Genomic DNA, 18471 nt, shown 5'->3' on the forward strand with positions numbered 1-18471 from the left:
CCTCCGGCAGCCTCTGCATGGCCCTAAGGCTACATCTGGTGAGCAGAGCATGCAATGCAGCCCAGTTATCCTCCAGCTACCTTCCTTTGGGGAACTATAGCAAAACCTGCATCACCTGGAGCTGAGCAGGAAGTTGGAGAGCTGCAAATGGCCCGACATACTCTTCTGTTGTGTCCAGCATAATCTGGACTAAGCAGCATACCGGGCCCATTAATGTTCTCTGCACAGTAACTTCTGCTCTGAAACAGCAACCAGAACCCCTTTTGCAAAATGTATTGTGTCGGCGGATTCCATAACTGCCCACAGCCCTAATTGGTTAGTTACATAAGAAGCCCGCTCCTATTAATATTCAAATGTTATCAGTGTCTTGTCCACACTCCAGCTGGAACCCATGCCAGCAAGAACCATGACAAAGGGGTTTTGCTATCTGTGTTCCAGCACAGCTGCCCTGCGGAGTGCGCAGAGGTGAAAGTAAGGTGGTGGGACGCTCCACTGAGAGCCAGCTGGGGAGCACACAGCTTGCAGCGCACTCTCCAGGGGGGCTCCTGCTGCACCCTGGTGCTGGCAATCTGGAAGCACAGCCAGTTGAAGTAGGCAGGTTAAAGGGAGCAGCTGGGACATGCTGTAGGGGAGGTGGATGAGCTCCTGAATGGGCTACAGGTACATCCTCGCCTGTCCTGCGGCCCCTCAGTGGATGCTGGGCAGCTCACATGCCAGCCATGGCGTGCACTGTTGCCAGCAGCCCCTGGGAAGGAGCAAGTGGAAGGGAACGGTAGCAATGGTGCTCAGTGAAGCCGTGCAGGCCAGGGACCTGTGGTGGCTGGCAGAGGGCTGCCCAGCTCCCAGCCTCAAACTAGCCCATTCTCCAACCTGACAGGGCCACGGGGCTCCAGCCCAGACCCTGCCACAGGCAGGGCAGTTCTGACCTGGCTCCTGTCGTGGTAGCGCAGCACAATCCTGCAACAGGGGGCTGGCTCCAGCTCATCTCTGGTTATGGTGGCCCTGATGTGGGCCCAGGCATTTCGCTGCGATGGCTCAGCCCTGGACCCTGATCCAGCTGCAGCAGCCCCAATTTGGGCCCAGCCCAGGGTGGCCTGTCCCTAGCCCCACATCTGCCACAGAAGGGGTTGACTGCAGCCCCATCTGGCCATATCAGCCTGGCCCCCCAGCTACTATCCTGCAGGTGGCTCTGGTGGCCCAGCCCTCATATGGCTGCAGCAGTGCCCTCACACAGGCACACTGCAGCTCCCTTGTGGCAGCAAACAGGAGCATTGGGGCAGGAACCCATCCACCCATGGCCCTCACAAACTTCCCCCCCCCACCCCCAATTCCTATCCCCCTGCATGCCACCTCACACTTATATTTCTTACAGGTACTCTCCTATTGCAGTCTGTCCCACCCCCCCCCCCATGCCCTCTTCCCTGAGGCTCCCTCCAACCAGAGACAGGTTATGATAGGACAGTGCCTGTAAGAAATGTAAGTCACTTTCACACTAGGAGTGTGGAAAGGAGTCCTTCCCTCCCCAGGTACCCCCCAGTCGCAATATAAAACCACTGGAGTAACTCCGAGACAGATGAAATGTTAAATACCAAGCAAACCAGGAAATAGGAATTGTGATATGGGACTTTCCCTGCTTCTCACAAGCTTATAAAACTGCTATAAAGTACAGAATCCGTCAGCATTCCTCATGTTTCATAAAGGTCATACCTGTAGACATAATATGGATCATGAAGTAGCATATGTACACGTACAGAATGCAGGGCTATTTTTGGAATCCTATTGTACATTAGGGAATAAGACCAAGAACATCTACATTTGGATTCATACAGGAGTTTCTTTTTTTGTAAATAAGTTTAAAACATGTCAGAGATAACCCAATCTAGAACATGGTTGTAAAGAAAAAACTTCCGGTGTCCTAAATGGTCTACTAGCATACTTTGCCTTTAAGTGTGGGTAAATTTCAGAGTCAGAGTTTTCATTAACTTCATGAATCACTGGAGAGGGTGACAAAATTCAGTTCAAGTATAAAAATTCTTCCCTTGAGATACAAAGATTTTAAGTTTCCATGGTGTACTAAGATTATTTCAAAGATTTGGGGTTGTGTTGAGTATTACATTTTCTAAAATTAGTGAATATGTTTGAGAGATGAACTCCCTGGAAAGCTAGATGGGGAGGTGGAAGTGCAGATGGAGATGCATGCCCTGCCACCCTCCCATATGGTGCACATGTGAAAAATGAAGTGACCGTGCATATGGCTCTGCAATGGTGCATGCACCTCTGACCATTTCACCTGTGCTCCACGCATACACCTACTTTCTTCCAGGAATACATTCCAACTCCCTGAGCAACTTTGAGACAACAGCTTTTTCTTTCCCAATCAACCTGACAGGGCGCTCATTCTTCTTCAGGATTATGCCGACCAATACCCCAGAACAGACTATTTATCTGTGCACTACTGGAAGGGTTAAGGTTCAATTTCCCACCCTTCAAGAGCAAAACCTGAGATACCAGGCTTTCAAGCAGGGGCAGGCAAAGAAATGGCTCTTCTTCAAGACATTGAGCCTCTAAGTGGCCAGTGGCTGCAGCTGGGAATCAACAAGCCACATGAGGGCAGGTGACATGGACTCCATCTTATGCCAGTATCTTCCAGAAACTGAACAGGAAAATGACTCTAAAGTAAAATCTGTTATCAACCAGCATTTCTGATATCTCCCAATACAAATCTTCAATCTAGTAACTGGAACCAGTATACTGGCCAGCACATTATGCAACTGCATATTCTGTGCTATACTTTCATGCAAAAGAATCAGAAAACAAGCTGAAATTTGGGATTTATTCCAAAAAAACAGCTTTCAGGGTGTGTCATGGGGTTATTACAGATTCAGCCCAACTTCTTACACCTTCTACAGCTGAAGAAACCTAAAGTGGGTCTCACCCATGAAAGCCCATTACCTAAATTGTTAGTCTTTAAGATGCTACAGAAGTGCTTGCTTTATTTTGTGAAGACAATACGGCTACCCCCCTGAGACCTTCTACATCTACAATCATAAGGGATGCTGATAATGACAACAACACAGACACTGCAAGATCCTGAGGTGTCTTCTGAATCATAAAATAATTAAATTATGTTCAGCAGAGTTTTAATGTTAAGTGCATTTTTAGTGATCTGAATATATCCATCCACCGTCCATAGCAATATATAGTGTTATAAGATAATATATGGCATAGAAAACTTCACCTGTATGCACTTACTCGCTTCAAGAAACCAACCACTCTGCAGCATAGCACTACTACTGGATTGATGACTATCGTGTATCACTTTATACATTTTACTATATATTAATTCTTTGAAAATTGGTATTCCATTGGTAAACTATAACACTCAGTTAACCAGAATATCCCATTAACTGGCACCCCCATTCCCCAACACGCCAGCTAAGGGCTTTTTCTAAATTCTGCATGCTGGCATCCAAGGTGTTATGTCCTGCCACATGAAAACCAACTAAATTACGGTGAAACAGCAGAGAACAAAAAACTGCCCACCTTCTGTCCTACCACCTATGAAAATGAGGCATGCAACACATTCCTCCCATTGCAACTCACAGCAGAAGCAGGGAAGAAATAAAAATCCCTAACAAGGCGAAACTGCGTCACTCTGCTGTCGACTTCTGGAGAGCTCGCTTTTCCAGACATAAACAAGAGATCTCCCAGTGATTAGGCTGGATTATCCCTCAGGGACAAATAAAGTTTGCTTATTATATGAGCTTTGAATACCTTATTAAAATTTAAAACTAACTCGTGTATATGTTTACCTGCTTTAACCTTGCAACTGTTTGTTTCCTCTTTCTAGCTAATCAATCTCCAGATAGTTTATGGCATTGACTACAAGTGTTTGCACTGTAGGTAAATCTCTGTATCATTTTCTTATAACCTTGTATGAAGTCTCTAAGGAGAAGCGCAACATCAGGCACTTGGGAGAACCTTGCCCAAGACCATCCTCAGTAGAGGATAGTAATCCACGAGGGGATGTGGCAATCTGAGGGGTTCTACTGCACTGCAGATGATGAGAGGAGGAGGAGAAGAGCATCAAAAACTGCCCCACGCCCCTCCAGCAACTACTAACACCTTCCTCTCCTGTGATAAGATCTGCAGCTCCAGAATTGGGCTGGTCAGCCATCAACTGACTCACGAATAGGAGGATGACATGAAGACAGCCTACTTGTGGATGAGTGACCGCCAAGAATTAAGTCTCTATGCCATTTGCTTGTTAAATCTTTTTATACAGAAACCTTGTAGTTTCTATACCATTTTCTTATTAACTTTGTACTAAGTCTTCTGCTAGACACACACAGAACTCTAAGTGTTTTTTGTAGAAACTCTTGCAATAAGTCTTTTGGCAACAGATTCTCCCCTTTTACTTAATTTATTGCCCTGTTGAATGATGTGTGAATGAGAGGGGTGGACAAGGGAACAGGACCAGATTCAGGGACTTTAAAGATCTGTCAAATGGGGAAGATCAGACATACTTGCGACTGTGCAAATCAAAAGCAAGCACCTTCTTTTGAAAGATTCAGCAGGACCTTTGAAGAGGAATATGGCAGCAGGGAGGCAGCTCCCAGAAGAAGGCACCAGGAATGACTGACTGACACAGCCAACAATGCATTGGTTTTTGCATATGCACGGAATGCCTAACTGGTGTAGACTGGCATGAGAGAGGTAGTAGTAGTAGGCATCCTTCAGTCTGCATAGACTATGGATCGCGCCCTTTATAGTTTCAATTTAGGACTTCATTTACAGCGTCTACTGTGACTATGATGACCCACACGAGTGTGACAGTCCTTGCTGCATCTCTTGCAGATGTGGTGGGTGTCTGGCAAGTCCTTAGTGTGCTTTCTGTGCGCTCGCTTCTCCTCTGCTAGCTGTCTGATCCTCATCTCGCCCTTCTGAAGGCCCTTGTGTAACCCCTGCGTCCATCTGCTGCAGTCGTCTGCTAGTTCTTCCCAGTTGTCCAGCTCAATGTCTACCTCCCTGAGGTCTCTCTTGCAGACATCTTTGTAGCGCAACTGGGGGCGTCCAGGAGGTCTTTTGCCAGAGGCCAGCTCACCATACAGGATGTCTTTTGGAATCCTTCCATCATTCATCCTGTGGACGTGGCCAAGCCAGGGGAGCCGACGCTGCCCGAGGAAGGTGTGCATGGTTGGGATTCCAGCTTGCTCGAGGACGGCGGTGTTAGGTCACTCTGTCCTTCCATGATATTCCAAGGATGAGCCTGAGGCAGCGCAAGTGGAAGACGTTCAGCCTCTTTTCCTGGCGGGCATACAGGGTCCAAGTCTCGCTGCCATAAAGGAGGGTGCTGAGGATGCAGGCTCTGTAGACTTGCATTTTGGTGTGAGTGTACAGCTTGTTGTTATTCCACACTCTCTTGCTGAGTCTGGACAGAGTTGTGGCTGCTTTTCCGATCCTCCTATTTAGCTCAGTGTCCAACGACAGGGTGTCAGTGATGGTGGACCCGAGGTAAACGAACTCATGGATGACCTCTAACGTATAGTTGTCAGTGCTGCTTGATGGGGATTCAGCAACATCCTGACCGAGTACATTTGTCTTCTTTAGGCTGATGGTAAGCCCAAAGTCCTTGCACGCTTTGGAGAACTGATCTAGCAGTTTTTGAAGCTGGTCTTCTGTGTGAGACACTACAGCTGCATCATCTGTGACCAGCATGTCTCTGATGAGGACTTCCCGCACCTTAGACTTAGGTTTCAGCCTTGCAAGATTAAACAGTTTCCCATCAGATCTTGTGTGCAGCAAGATGCCCTCTGTTGAAGATCCAAAGACATGCTTCAGGAGGAGTGCGAAGAAGATCCCAAACAATGTCGGAGCAAGCACGCATCCTTGTTTGATGCCGCTCCTGATTCTGAAAGCATCCAATAATGCGCCGTCATATTGGATGGTTCCAATGAGATGGTTCCATGAGAGAGGGGCCAGTATATATTTAGGTGTGACCTGGGTCTCCTCTTGTCAACAGTGGAGCATGCTCTAAAACAGTGTTTCTTAAACTGTGCTCTGCAGCACACTGCTGTTCCATGAACAACTCACAGGTGTGCCGCAAACATGTGACACTTTTTTGGTATCACACACTGGTGGTAGATATTTACTGTTATTAAAAACCAGATACAGTGATTAAATTACTTCATTTTGTTTTTGCTGTATATGTTGCTGTGGTTTGTTTTGGTCTGAATTTTTTTTTTTGTTAATCTTCATAGGTTTCATGCATAAAAAATATTGTTTGGTGTTCAGTGGTCTCAAAGTTTAAGAAACACTGGTTTTGCTCATATTGATAATATTTTTCTGATTTGTCAACCTTGATTACTATTTTTGGTTCTCTGTGCCTTAAATATTGAGTCTGTTCTGGTATGGCTATGATCTGAAGAAGTAGGTCTGTCCCACGAAAGCTCATCACCTAATAAAATTATTTTGTTAGTCTTTAAAGTGCTACTGGACAGCTTTCTTGTTTTGTTTTAAAATACTACAGGCCAGGCTGGGGTATGGACAGGATATTGAGAGCTGGCTGCTGATAGATCAGAAGAAATGGGAAGCAGTATCTTACCCAATTTATTGAACACAGCTGTTTAATAGTCAAGAGAAGTATTTTCAAGATACATCTAAAAGTATTTGTTTACAGACTGCACATTCTATAAAGTGAGAGAAGGTGCGTAAGGTGATCTCTTTCGGTGGACCAACTGCTGTTGGTGAAATAGACTTCTGAATGCCTATAAAAGAGTAAATAGACCATACCACCATGAAATCTTTAACAGAACTGGGATACATGCCTAAGTCTTCAGAGGAAATATATGCTTTGTTTGGCTAATTTCAGGACCATGATAGGTGTGTGCATAACAGATACTTCAGGAAGTCTAATGAGCTCTGCGTTTGACAGAGGATTCCTTACCAAGTACAGGTGAAAGCAGCAGACAGCTTGAGAGAGAGGGTGTGGGGGTGTGTGGAGGGGGTTGATATTGTCCTACATGATGTGAGCAGATGGTTATTGTGAGAACAGAGGTTAAACACCACTAGTTTAGGCACAGGCAAGAAGCTGGGATTGTCCTGTCCCCCTAGAGCAGCCCTTTCAGTAGAATAGGGTTTGCAGCACAACGGAGAGAAGAGGTAGCAAGGACTTGACCCTGCTCAAAGCAGGACTATTTCTGCTCATTAAAAGCTTTGGTTTCCAATATTACCGGCCTGGCACCTCTTACAAGCACTAGATGTTTAGGCAAGGCAAGAGTTGGTATCAATAGAGATCAGCAAACATGGATTTCAGGTGACACAATGAAAACAAGAACAACAAATACCCATTAGTAACAAGTACATGCCACCCTCCGGTCCTCCCATCCCACCCAACTACGTGCCTGCATGGACTGGCTGTCACCCGCCCTGTGGCAGTGCAGACAGGCCTCTACAACTGCTGTCACGGGAGTGAGTGAGTGGAGCTGTGCGGAGCTGCAGGGGGTTCCCTGCATTGCAACAATGCTGGCAAAACCCAGCTGGCAGGCCCAAGGAAGGGTGGGATCCCAGTAGGGCACAGCAGAGCAGAGAGTTCCCTGCATGGACACCAGATCCCTGCAGGCACAAGACAGAGGGCAGGCTAAGGATGTGGCTGGCAAGGCAGAGACCTCTGGCTAGTAGTGCAAGGAGGAGCCCCTGGAGTAGGACACCGTTTTGCTGAACGGCTGACTCTATCCCTAGGCAGGAGTCATTTGTCAGCCAGGTGGCCAACCCCACTGGGAGCTTGTCCTCCACTTCATGATCCTACCTAGGGCTCTCTGCTCTGCCCTGCCCTGCCAGGCCTGCAGCCTTCCTTACCCCTACAGGGATGCACTGTCACTAGCCTCTGCAGATTTTATGTAAAATATCTAGACGCTGTATAGTATATAAGTACTACTCTGCATTAACCACCAACTGCACCTCACAATAATCCCTCCTGTTTCAATTTCACTTCCTCTTATGTTTCAGTCATGTATGCCTCCATTACTCCACAGGCAGACCTCTCTAGACAATTTGTAAAACTACAGCGCTAGTGTAGGCTATTGACTTCAACTGGTATTATACCAACAGCGAGTACAACCCTTTGACTTTATTGACAAGTAGAGTTGCTAGGTCCCTTTTGGCTATAGCCTACGCCACTCAAGTGGGACTGAGAAAACAAACACTCATTTTGACCTGACAGCTAAAGCCAAGTTGTTCCTTTTGTAGGCCAACCTTCCGCGACCATCTCATTTGACTCCTTGTCTAACACAGACTATAGGGTTTCCCGGAATTAATTCCTGTCTGAACTACAGCATGTCTTTTAGAAAAACCATCCTCGCTTGATTTAAAAATTTCCATCACAGCCCTCTGCTTTGTTCAAAAGCTTAATTACCCCTCACCAATGTTCTAATGTTTTCCATCCATGGGCAGAATAAAGTGTTATGTGCACCAGCAGCAGAAGCACAAGCTGTGACACTCTGCTAATCAGCTGGAAGGCACCTGAATCTCTTCTGGGTAGTCACCCAAGCCCTCAGCTTACAGGGAACACTGACCCTCACTTATAATTTTGTGCTTCATTTCTACTCCGAACTTGTTTAGCTTCAACTCTCTGTCACTGGGTCATGTTACAGCTTTGTGTGCTTTATTTATTTAGCAAATTTCTTATCAAATTTCTGTTCTGCATTGTGGAAGCCATCTTGTATAAGAAGTCATTTCAAACCCCTTACTTCTGCAGGCACACAAGAGCCTGTACTTTTCTTGACCTATTTGGGAATGGCAGGGAGGATGAGCTCTATGGAATGCGTTAATTAATGGTTTGGAGTCAAGGCTCCAGCTCCCTGGTACTGGTTTCTCTTTGCTGATAACAGTTTCTCTTTGAGAAGTGATTTAAATTGCCTCTGACACTGGGCTTTGTTTGTGTAAGAGTATAAAATACTAGAGTTAGCTGCCTCAAGCAGCCTTGCTGGACCTGGTTTTACTAGTAGCCAGTTTGGCTCATTTGTTGCCTTATTGAATTCAATAAAGCTGAAAATAAGCCACCTAAACACAGAGAAGTCTTGTGCTTCAACAGCATGTACAGAGTTATTTACTATTGTCAAGTCATCTCATATAGTGAGCTCCTTGAGACTTTCCCATGAAGGCATGTCTTCCAATCCTTCCATCATTCCCATGGCCAGTAAAGGATCAGCTGTGGCAGATGCAGAAGGATCACATCACTCAGACGTTAAGAAACAAAACTACTTATATAAAACAAAACAATTTTTGCAATGAGGAAATAACTTAGAATTAAACATTTAAACAGACATCCATATGAGGCATGTGATTTTTTTAATCCCACAGACAAAGGATTTTGTCCAGTATTCTAGGCCACAGACATATCTGTTTCTAGTTGTGCCAAAAAGGATTTTGGCTTCTCTCTCATACGCCAGCTTGGCATTCACAGCATCAGCTTCTCCTGTTCTAGCTGCCAAGCTGCAGTGGTTGGGCTGTCACTGGAGCATTGCCCCATTTAAAATATGAGGAAATAATCAAAAGGAAAATCAGTGTGGCTTTGTCTTAGATCTATGCAGCATTCAGATGTTTTTTAACCAAATAAAAGATCCTTGAGTGCCAGCGGTTCTTATGCCACAGGCTACCAATGCACATTGCTGTCATGGTCTCCCACACCAACAGCAGAAGCACTGGGTTGGCATGGCTATTAAAAGAAAACAAGGATAGTTTCAAAGGAAATGAGACTTGTCCAAAAGCGGCTCCAATTATCAGCATGATTTCAGCAACCACAACCAGCATCCTCCTAAGGCTTGGCGGTTCATAGCCCCAGGATCTCTGCGCTTGCTGCATCGGTTGTAATGTTAAAAGTTTCTTGAGCCCCAGAACCTCTTTCATTACAAATTAAAGACTATCCAGAAGACAGGAATGAGGGACACCTTCAAAACCAGTCCTTTGGGAAAAGGTGCTGAAGACAGAGTTCCTCTTGAAACTCTGACTTCCAGTGGCCACTGTCAGGATGCCAAGGTAAAACTGCTCACCTTCATACAGGACTTCAGTTCAAAGACTGCTGAAATGCTCACTGTTGAAGCAGACTGCTTATTAATGTCATGATACCTACTTCCAGTCAAGCATGCTCACCGTTCTACCACAAGGCAATCACCCTGTAGCTATCGAGGGCTGTTCTACCACGAAAATTAACTGAAATCACCTAAATAAAACATGTATCTAAAAAAGTGTCATGCATTACATAGAGGAACCTGGAAATCGAAGGTCCATTTAATTAATCAAACTTGATCATCATCAGCCCTTCCCCCCAAAATAATTATACACACACCAGACATGTGATGATGACAGTCAGCTGATACAGCATGACTCTGCAAATGAAACTGGGATTTATTAAGCAAGTCTGACCATGGCACCTGAACTCTGCCTAATAATCTGTCTCTGGTGGCAGAATGACTCACATTCCTTACCTCTTAGAAGCTACAAGATGGCCATAGTTTAAAAAAATAAAACACCCATAGGCAGCCAACAACAAAAGTATTCTCTTGTTCTCCCATTTTCCTGTTGTAGGGTCCTCAGACAGCGGACATAAGCTCAACCAAGAGAGCTCATACACCTTCTGCTATTTCATCTGGCTGCCTACCCACTTTTATAAGTCTAACCTTGGTGAGAGAACACTCAAAAGGCCAAAGCAATAGGAGGTGAATGAATGCTAATCATCAGGCAATTACTGGAGATAGGAGGTGTGGGCAACAGGACCGATTTTGTGATACGTTAATTTTTCATCATGACAGCCAGTTATTAACTGGGAAGGAAGTGACTTTGTGCAGTCATTCTGGAAGCATTCTATTAGCACCAGCTGTCCAACAGTACTCCATGCAGCATGTGCTACTGGTCCAGAGAGCAGCACTGTCAGGTGATGCAGACTGTTTTTTGTTTACAACAGTTAACATGCGTTTAAAAGCCAAAACTACACTACATTTCCTAAGGTTACTTTGCTGTGTAAACAATGGCTGTAGTTACTACAGCGGTATTAGACAATTGTTTATGAGAGAAGAGGTGCTCTTTACAATTATGAGCAGAAAGGCTGCTAGTCCACACGACTGTTTGTTTCTCTTTTAATATGTATTCTTGCCTTAGGAAATTTTCAGTCACAATGGCAGCTGCAAACACTTGTGCACTGCTGCCAATCTGTGCATGTGTGGATGTCACAACCACGTTAGACATGTTGGCACTGCCAAAATGCTCCATTATAGGCAAGGTTTAGGACTGTATATATTACATAAGTATATTCCTTCCCTCTAGCTTTTGAAAATTTACCTTTCAATGCTGAATTTGAGGGAGCTCTTTCTCCCCAAGCTGACTATACTGTCTTGTGTGACATGAAAATTCCCATTCCCAGTATGCCCCAAGATCTCCTTACAACAGATACCAAAATTATGACTAATCCAAGTCCTACATTCCTACAATAACAGTGATTAAAAATGACAAATTAGTAGACATACGATTATAATTATTGCTATTGTATGCACAGAAAGAACTGGTTAGGCAGTGGGACCCTGAGGGAATGGAGGCAGGAAAGGAGCAGCAGGAAGTTGGAGTTAAGATTCCAGTAATTTGTTGGCTACACATACACAGAAAGGTCATGGTATTCTCCCATAAGTGAATCACACTGTTCACATTGCAATAAAGTGAATGCTTTGTTATAAAAGCTTCTCTTCCGCCTGTCCACTCTAGTAGGGAAGAAAAGAAGTGCTTTCTTAAGCCAGAAATGCTCCCAGAATGCTAAAGGACAGACACTTCAAGACAAGTGGCACAACACAACAGTTGGGAAAAAACATCAGCATGCTCATAAGACATGCTTTCATTTCACCTTCAGAGTTCCTCGAGACAACTCGTGGAATATCTCCAGAACAGAACCCTTACGTTTCAGGATATTTGTTCTTAGACAATGAAGCTTATTAGTATGCAACCTGCAAGGCCTCTCTATGGCACTGTACACCAATGAAGATGAAGCATCTCAGACTTTCTTGTTATTAGTCAATATCTACTTATGGCAACTACAAAAAGAGCAAGTCTGAAGTGCCAACAAGAGGAGGCAGATGTATCCCACAGTACACCTCCTTTAAAACAAACTTAAGCAGCACTGTAACAGAGTGCTCTGCCTACTTTAGAAGCAGTACAGCGTGGGTCTCAACTAACTCCTGTTCCATGACATAGCCTCTTTAGGAAAACAGGTGTTCCAAGATCAGCAGACAATCCGGCAATGGGGTGAGGTGTTAATCAGATACCTCCTATATGATAAAACCCAGTTCTGAGCTGGGGAAGGAAGGCAGATGCATACCATTAGCCTCAGGAACCCTTTCTTCTATCTGCTATACGTAAGCCTCTTCATTCTCAGTTTAACCGATTTTGCAGAAAACTTTCCAGGTTTTACAAAACAAGTATTATTCAGTTGCCTGTTGAAGGAAGGCTATGTATTAGTCTAGAATACACACACATAAACAGGTACGTGCACAAGCTCTGAAGAATGTGCCGCTCTGAATGTACAGATGAATCTCATTCCCCCCCCATGTACACGTTTCAAATGGCTGGCAGATAAGTTTAAAGATTTTACACATCAAAAAAACAAAAGTCTGTACCAGAATACATTTCAGAACCTAAGGAAGTTTTTAAAAAAACAAAAACGGGAGAAACAGAGAAATAGGTTGTGAGTCCAGAAAACAGGGAACCTCCTTGAAGCAGGATCAGAACTCAGACACTGGTGGGACGAGTGAATAACAGCCCAGCATCAGCATGATAGCAGTGCGACCCCTGACTCAAGGGGGAAGCAGTTTGTGAGTGTAAGGGCCAGAACAAAGAAAACTGAGACTCACCAGAAAGACCAGGCTTGGAGTCAGAGTTCTGAGGAACTAGAAGCCCAGAAAAGGAAGGATATGGGTAAAAAGGGCAAAAGGACTGTAATAAGTATGGATTTAAACAAATTAGGTCCCAAGATGGAAAATGTTGATTTGGCACTCTACACCGTGAATGAATTATTGAGGATGTGCTCTGGGACTGCACCATGCTACCAGCAGCATTTCCCAGTTATCTTTATGTCATGAAGAAATGAGGACTTGGAGGAAAAGCAGCTGGCTAAAGCTGAACTCAGGTAAGATTCAGGTGATGATGGTAAGAAGAGAAGAAGGCATCAAAGAACTTGCCCCTTCTGTAACAGCCTTCATTCATGGGGGCTTGATCTGTCCTTGAATTGTCAAACTGGTTTCCAGGGTTAAGTCCCTGAAATGCTCCGCTCTCTGCTTAAATAAAGGATTTGAATACTGCTTTGATATCCAGAGCCCTCCATTAAGACTGTACGCAGCTGATCAAGAAATCTCATGCAGCCTGTTAGCCAACAGAGGTATGCTTTCATAAGAGATGTGCATCTAAATATAGATTCAACTTAGTGATAGGAGTGACCACAAACCTACCCATTTTTAAAACTAAATACCAAATTAATTTCCTTGATTTAGCTCTGCTTCAACAAACTCATCGCCCATACAAATACACATTTCAAAACTGTATACATTAACAAAGCTATTCTTACAAGCTAGGAAATGAGAGAAATTGTTTCTATTTTTAATTAGTGGACAGAATTTAGATATTATACTGGACTGGACAATATAAATACCCATATACGTTGATGTTGGGCTAAATTCTTACATATGGTTCCTTTGACTTTTAAGGCCTTTTGAGCAAGTAAGATGAGCACGATTTAACACTCAATATCAAGATTTCTTTTATCTGGAGCCAGGAATTCCTGGAGGACACAGCTATAATTTTCTCCTAGGCTCAGGTTCACCAAAAAAATATAGTCTCCTAACTTGCATTGATATCAGTGGAAATTAGGAACCTAAATATCTTTGAGCATCTGGGCCCCCCCGAGTACTTTTCATATCAGAAAAAAGAAGCTGAAGAGTTATTTTCCTCTGACTAAATTTTTTAGCAGAATATTTAACTATGAAAGAGATCACTTGATTATAAAATTATCCAGATGCAGCATCTTTCCCCCATTCCAAACCTGAGAGCCTATGCAGGCTACAGACCACGTATGTGGAAGTGATACCAATATGATATGTACTGCACCGATGCACGATACACTGAATTAGTCACCTGCCCTCTGACAACTTCTTCATTTGGGTTAGGATTACTTAACATGTTCCATACCTCTGAGCAATGTCCACCATGCTGTTTTATTTGTTTGTTTTAAATCAACCAACGAGAGAAATGTTTCCTTCTTTTTTTTCCCCCCTAAATGCAAAGAAATTACAAGGAGGTATGACAAACATGTAAGAGTTGGAGAGGTCCCACACTACAAAAACAAGGGATAGACATAAAAGGAGTTTCATTAAAACAAGTGATTAAAAAACAGCCAGTGCTTCCCGATAGCACAGACTGCTAAGACAATTTGTCCCAACACTGGATCTTCCAGTGCCAAACCGGTTAACTGAAGACCACTAGCAATCATGATGCCAAGCTTCTAAATAGCAAGGGGTATCCATGCTGAAGGACACTTTCATATAGGTTTTCTACCACTACAGAGGTGACCTGTGCACAGATTTCTAGTAAAGTACTACCACCACTGTTGGTCTTCCCCATGCTGGTTGCCCAAGTCCAAAACTGGCAGCAGATGACTTGCAAAAAAAATCAGATGAATGATAGGATGAAAGAAAAGGAATCATGGGAATTTTACCCCAAGTCCTAAAATTTCAGTGGGTATCCTACAGTGCATCATAAGAAAAATCCCCAAATGCAAGGAGCCTTGCAAACCATTGCACCACAGGATTTCTGTCCAGAAAGCTATACATACATTTCAACAAAACACAGCACACTGTGGGCATGACGACTCAAAAAGGAAGCTGCTTCGACTGCCATAAAGCGATGGAGCACATGCTGCCTTCTGAATACTTGTTCCTCATCAGTTAATACACAGAAACAATCTGAAACAACTTTTGCATATTGAGAAGCCCTGAGAGAGAGAAGGGTAAAGAATTTTATCCAGCCACACAGAAAGTTAGGGAGGCACGAGAAACCAGGAAATTGAATGTATAGGGATCAGATTTAGGCATAGTATTTCATGTACCACAAGGACAAAAAAAGAACATAAGAACAGCCATACAGGTTCAGACCAAAGGTCCATCTAGCCAGTATCCAGTCTTCTGACAGTGGTCAATGCTAAATGTCCCCAAGGGAGTGAACAGAACAAGTAATCATTGAGCAATCTCTCTCCTGTCACGCATTTCCAGGGGCTGACAAACAGAGGCTAGGGACACCATTCCTGCCTATCCTAGCTAATAAGTATTGATGGACCTAACCTCTATTAATTCATACAGTTCTTTTTTGAACCCTGATGAAGTCCTGCTCTTCACAACATCCTCTGGCAAGGAGTTCCACAGGTTGACTGTGAGCTGTGTGCGGGGGGGGGACCTCCTTATGTTTGTTTTAAACCTGGTACCTATTAATTTATTTGGTGACCTCTCTAGTTCTTATGCTATTGGAACAAATAAATAACTTCTCCTTATTCACATCAATCATATGTCCCCTCTCCCCCAACTGGTCTCCTGTTTTCTAAAATGAAAACACCCAGTCTTTTTAATCTCTCTTCACATGGCACCCGTTCCAAACTCCTAATCATGTCTGTTGCCCTTTTCTGAAAAAACTTTTCCAATGCCAAGATATCTTTTTTGAGATGAGGCAACCACCTTCTGTACTCAGTATTCAAGATGTGGGAGTACCATGGATTTATGTAAAGGCAATAAGCTATTACTTGACTTATACTCAATTTCATTTTCAATTATTCCTAACATTCTGTTTGCTTTTTTGACTGCTGCTCCAGCACATTGAGTGGATGTTTTCAGAGGACCATCTACAATGACTCCAAGATCTCTCGAGTCGTTATGGCTACCTCACGCCACATAATTTTGTATGTATAGTTGAGATAATATTAAACTGCACACGGGAAAAAATAATCAGCAAATTTTGAAACGTCATTGTTTACCCCTTACTCCAAATCATTTATAAATATGGTGAATAGCATTAGCCCCAGTACAGACCCTTGAGGGATATCACTAGTTACCCCATACCATCTGAAAACTGACCATTTATGCATGTAACTGACAAAGCTGGTCTTTGCCTATGAAAGCTTGGGCTCCAAAAAAAAAAAAAAAAAAAAAAAAAAAAAAAATCTGTTAGTCTATAAAAGATGCCACAGGACTTCTCATTGTTTTCGCGAACACAGCTACCCATCTGATATAAATACAAGTAATACGTCTGTATTATTATTTAAATATACACATTTGAAATGTATTAAAATGAAGGCAGAATTTCATAATGAATTTTCAGTCTTATGAGTAATTGTGGATAAATTATGCACCATATTAAAACTAGTGTCAGGTACTGGGCTTACAAGCAAATGATAAAAAAGTGAATGTTACGTACATGGCTACTTTTAAAAGATGGGAAAGAAAAGAATAAAAATATGTGAGTGGAGGCAAAATGTAATATGGAGGAAAAGTTAAATTAGACAAAAATATTCTGTACTTGTTAAAGCTATCTACCAGATATCTTATACAATGAATTGTAAACTCTCTGAACCAGGCACTCTCTTTTTATTTTGTGTTTATATGGTGCCTAGCACAATAGTCCTGGTCCATGGATAGGGCTACAGGTGTTACACTAATAAAAAAGAAAGCCTGACCGTGATCTCGCTTGCGCTATAAGTTTACTGTTTATTGCTTTAGACTGATAGATGTCAGAGCAGAATAAGGCTCAAGCTCTATAAATCCACCTGAGAACCTGGTGATATGAACACCTACAAAGATTTTGGAAAAGTGTGGTGGAATTAAAGCCCTATAGATAAAGCTGGGCAAATGAATGACTACTTCTTCATAATCAACAGTGGCAGCTTATAAAAAACCCTATGAAGTCACAATAACAATGTTCCAATGTCCCCAGTCAAACAGGAAATTACTTTTCTCTTGTTCTAGTTAGTAACTTATACTATACTGGAGAAGCAAGTCCTGTGACAGCTAACACATTTCAGAATAATTCTTTCTTGCAAAGGTGATCAGTAATAGATTTATACCAAATGTGGGATCTCAAATGGAAAAAAAATCCCCAGGATACATCTAACAACCACCCCAGTGAGCATGTAATTGCTATAGCCAGGGTCCCAGACGGGGGCAATAGCTCAACTCTGACTGACTTACTTATGGATCTGCCGCAGTAAGATTTTCAAGTCCCCCACCACTGCACTAATCCTAATTGTAACTATGCTGGGGCAGGTAACCGGGGTAGGAAGGGCTGAATACAAATCGTCAGCTGACGCTTTTTCACCGCCCCACTGCTGCCGCAAGAGAGGGAGCGGTCCCTATCAGTGCTAGAGCAGCCGGCCTGCGGGGACACAGTCCAGGGCAGCTCAGACGACCGTCCCCGTTGAGTGGCAGCGGTGCCAGGACACCCACCCTAACCCCCACCAAGAAACCCACCAGCCCCTCTGGCCTTGCCAAGGCCATTAATTTGAGGCAGCAACTGCTCCTCAAGGGGGGACGGGACCTGAGCCTATTTCTAGCCCGGCCCCCCTTCCTCCCTCCAGCCCGGCCCCACGCAGGGAGCGCGCCCTTAGAGCGCCCGCCCCAGCCGAAGCTGCTCCCTTGGAGCCCGAGCCTCCGAACAAGGATTCCCGCCTGTCCTCACAGCCAGCATCCAACCCCGGCCCGCGGAGCTCCGGCACCCCCGGGCGCCGCCTCCTCCCGCGCCCCGCTCGTCCCACCCCCCCGCAGGAGGCGACGACCAGCCCCACTGTACTCACAGCAGCGGCGGCTCCCCGACAGGACAGCACTGAGCCGGCGGTCCGCCGCGCACTTTACCCTGCCCGGCCGGGCCGGGGGGCGGGGCTCGGCGCTCACGTGACCGCGGCGGGAGGCGGCACCGCAGCCACCACCTGCCGCCCGTGGGGCCTGCTGGGCTGACGCTCAGAGCGGACCGGGCCCTGGGGGCTGCAGGGGGGCGGAGCGCGCAGACCGGGCCGCAGCAATTGGTCCCCACGCGGCGGAGGAGCCGGCAGCGAGCGCCGCGGTGAGGCGGCTGGGAGGAGCGCGGCGATCTACGCTGGGCCTCGTGGTTGTGCGTCCCTGCGGGTGGGGCAAAGCCCTGCCGGGGGCTCGTGAGTCTGGTTAGCAGCTGGACAACCCCCTCCTCCACGCACCCTCACCCCTTCGCTGAAATCGGCAACTAGCGCCTCCCTCCGCAAGGAGAAAACGCGTCCTGCTGTTTCACGCTCCCCGGCCAGGGACGGTAGTGTGCGGCTCCCAGAGGGGTGGCGTGTTAGTCTGTAGCTGCAAAAACAAGTAGCGGGCCTGGGACTTTTTATAGACTAACATGTAGTGCAACGTAAGCTTTTGGGGCACCGACCTGTTT

At 44.9% G+C, this 18471-nt stretch overlaps 1 protein-coding gene across 1 annotated transcript in view; it reads right to left on the reverse strand.

The window, feature by feature from the left end:
- Positions 1-18064, reverse strand: part of SNX10 (sorting nexin 10) — a 55410-nt gene extending 37346 nt beyond the window's left edge. Inside the window, exon 1 of the mRNA XM_074984597.1 lies at positions 17864-18064. The gene's annotated coding sequence lies outside the window, so the exon portion shown is untranslated. The remainder of the gene's footprint in view (positions 1-17863) is intronic.
- Between the last annotated feature and the right edge of the window lie 407 nt (positions 18065-18471).

This window comes from Carettochelys insculpta, chromosome 2 (assembly GCF_033958435.1).
Source record: "Carettochelys insculpta isolate YL-2023 chromosome 2, ASM3395843v1, whole genome shotgun sequence".
NCBI classification, from domain to species: domain Eukaryota; kingdom Metazoa; phylum Chordata; order Testudines; family Carettochelyidae; genus Carettochelys; species Carettochelys insculpta.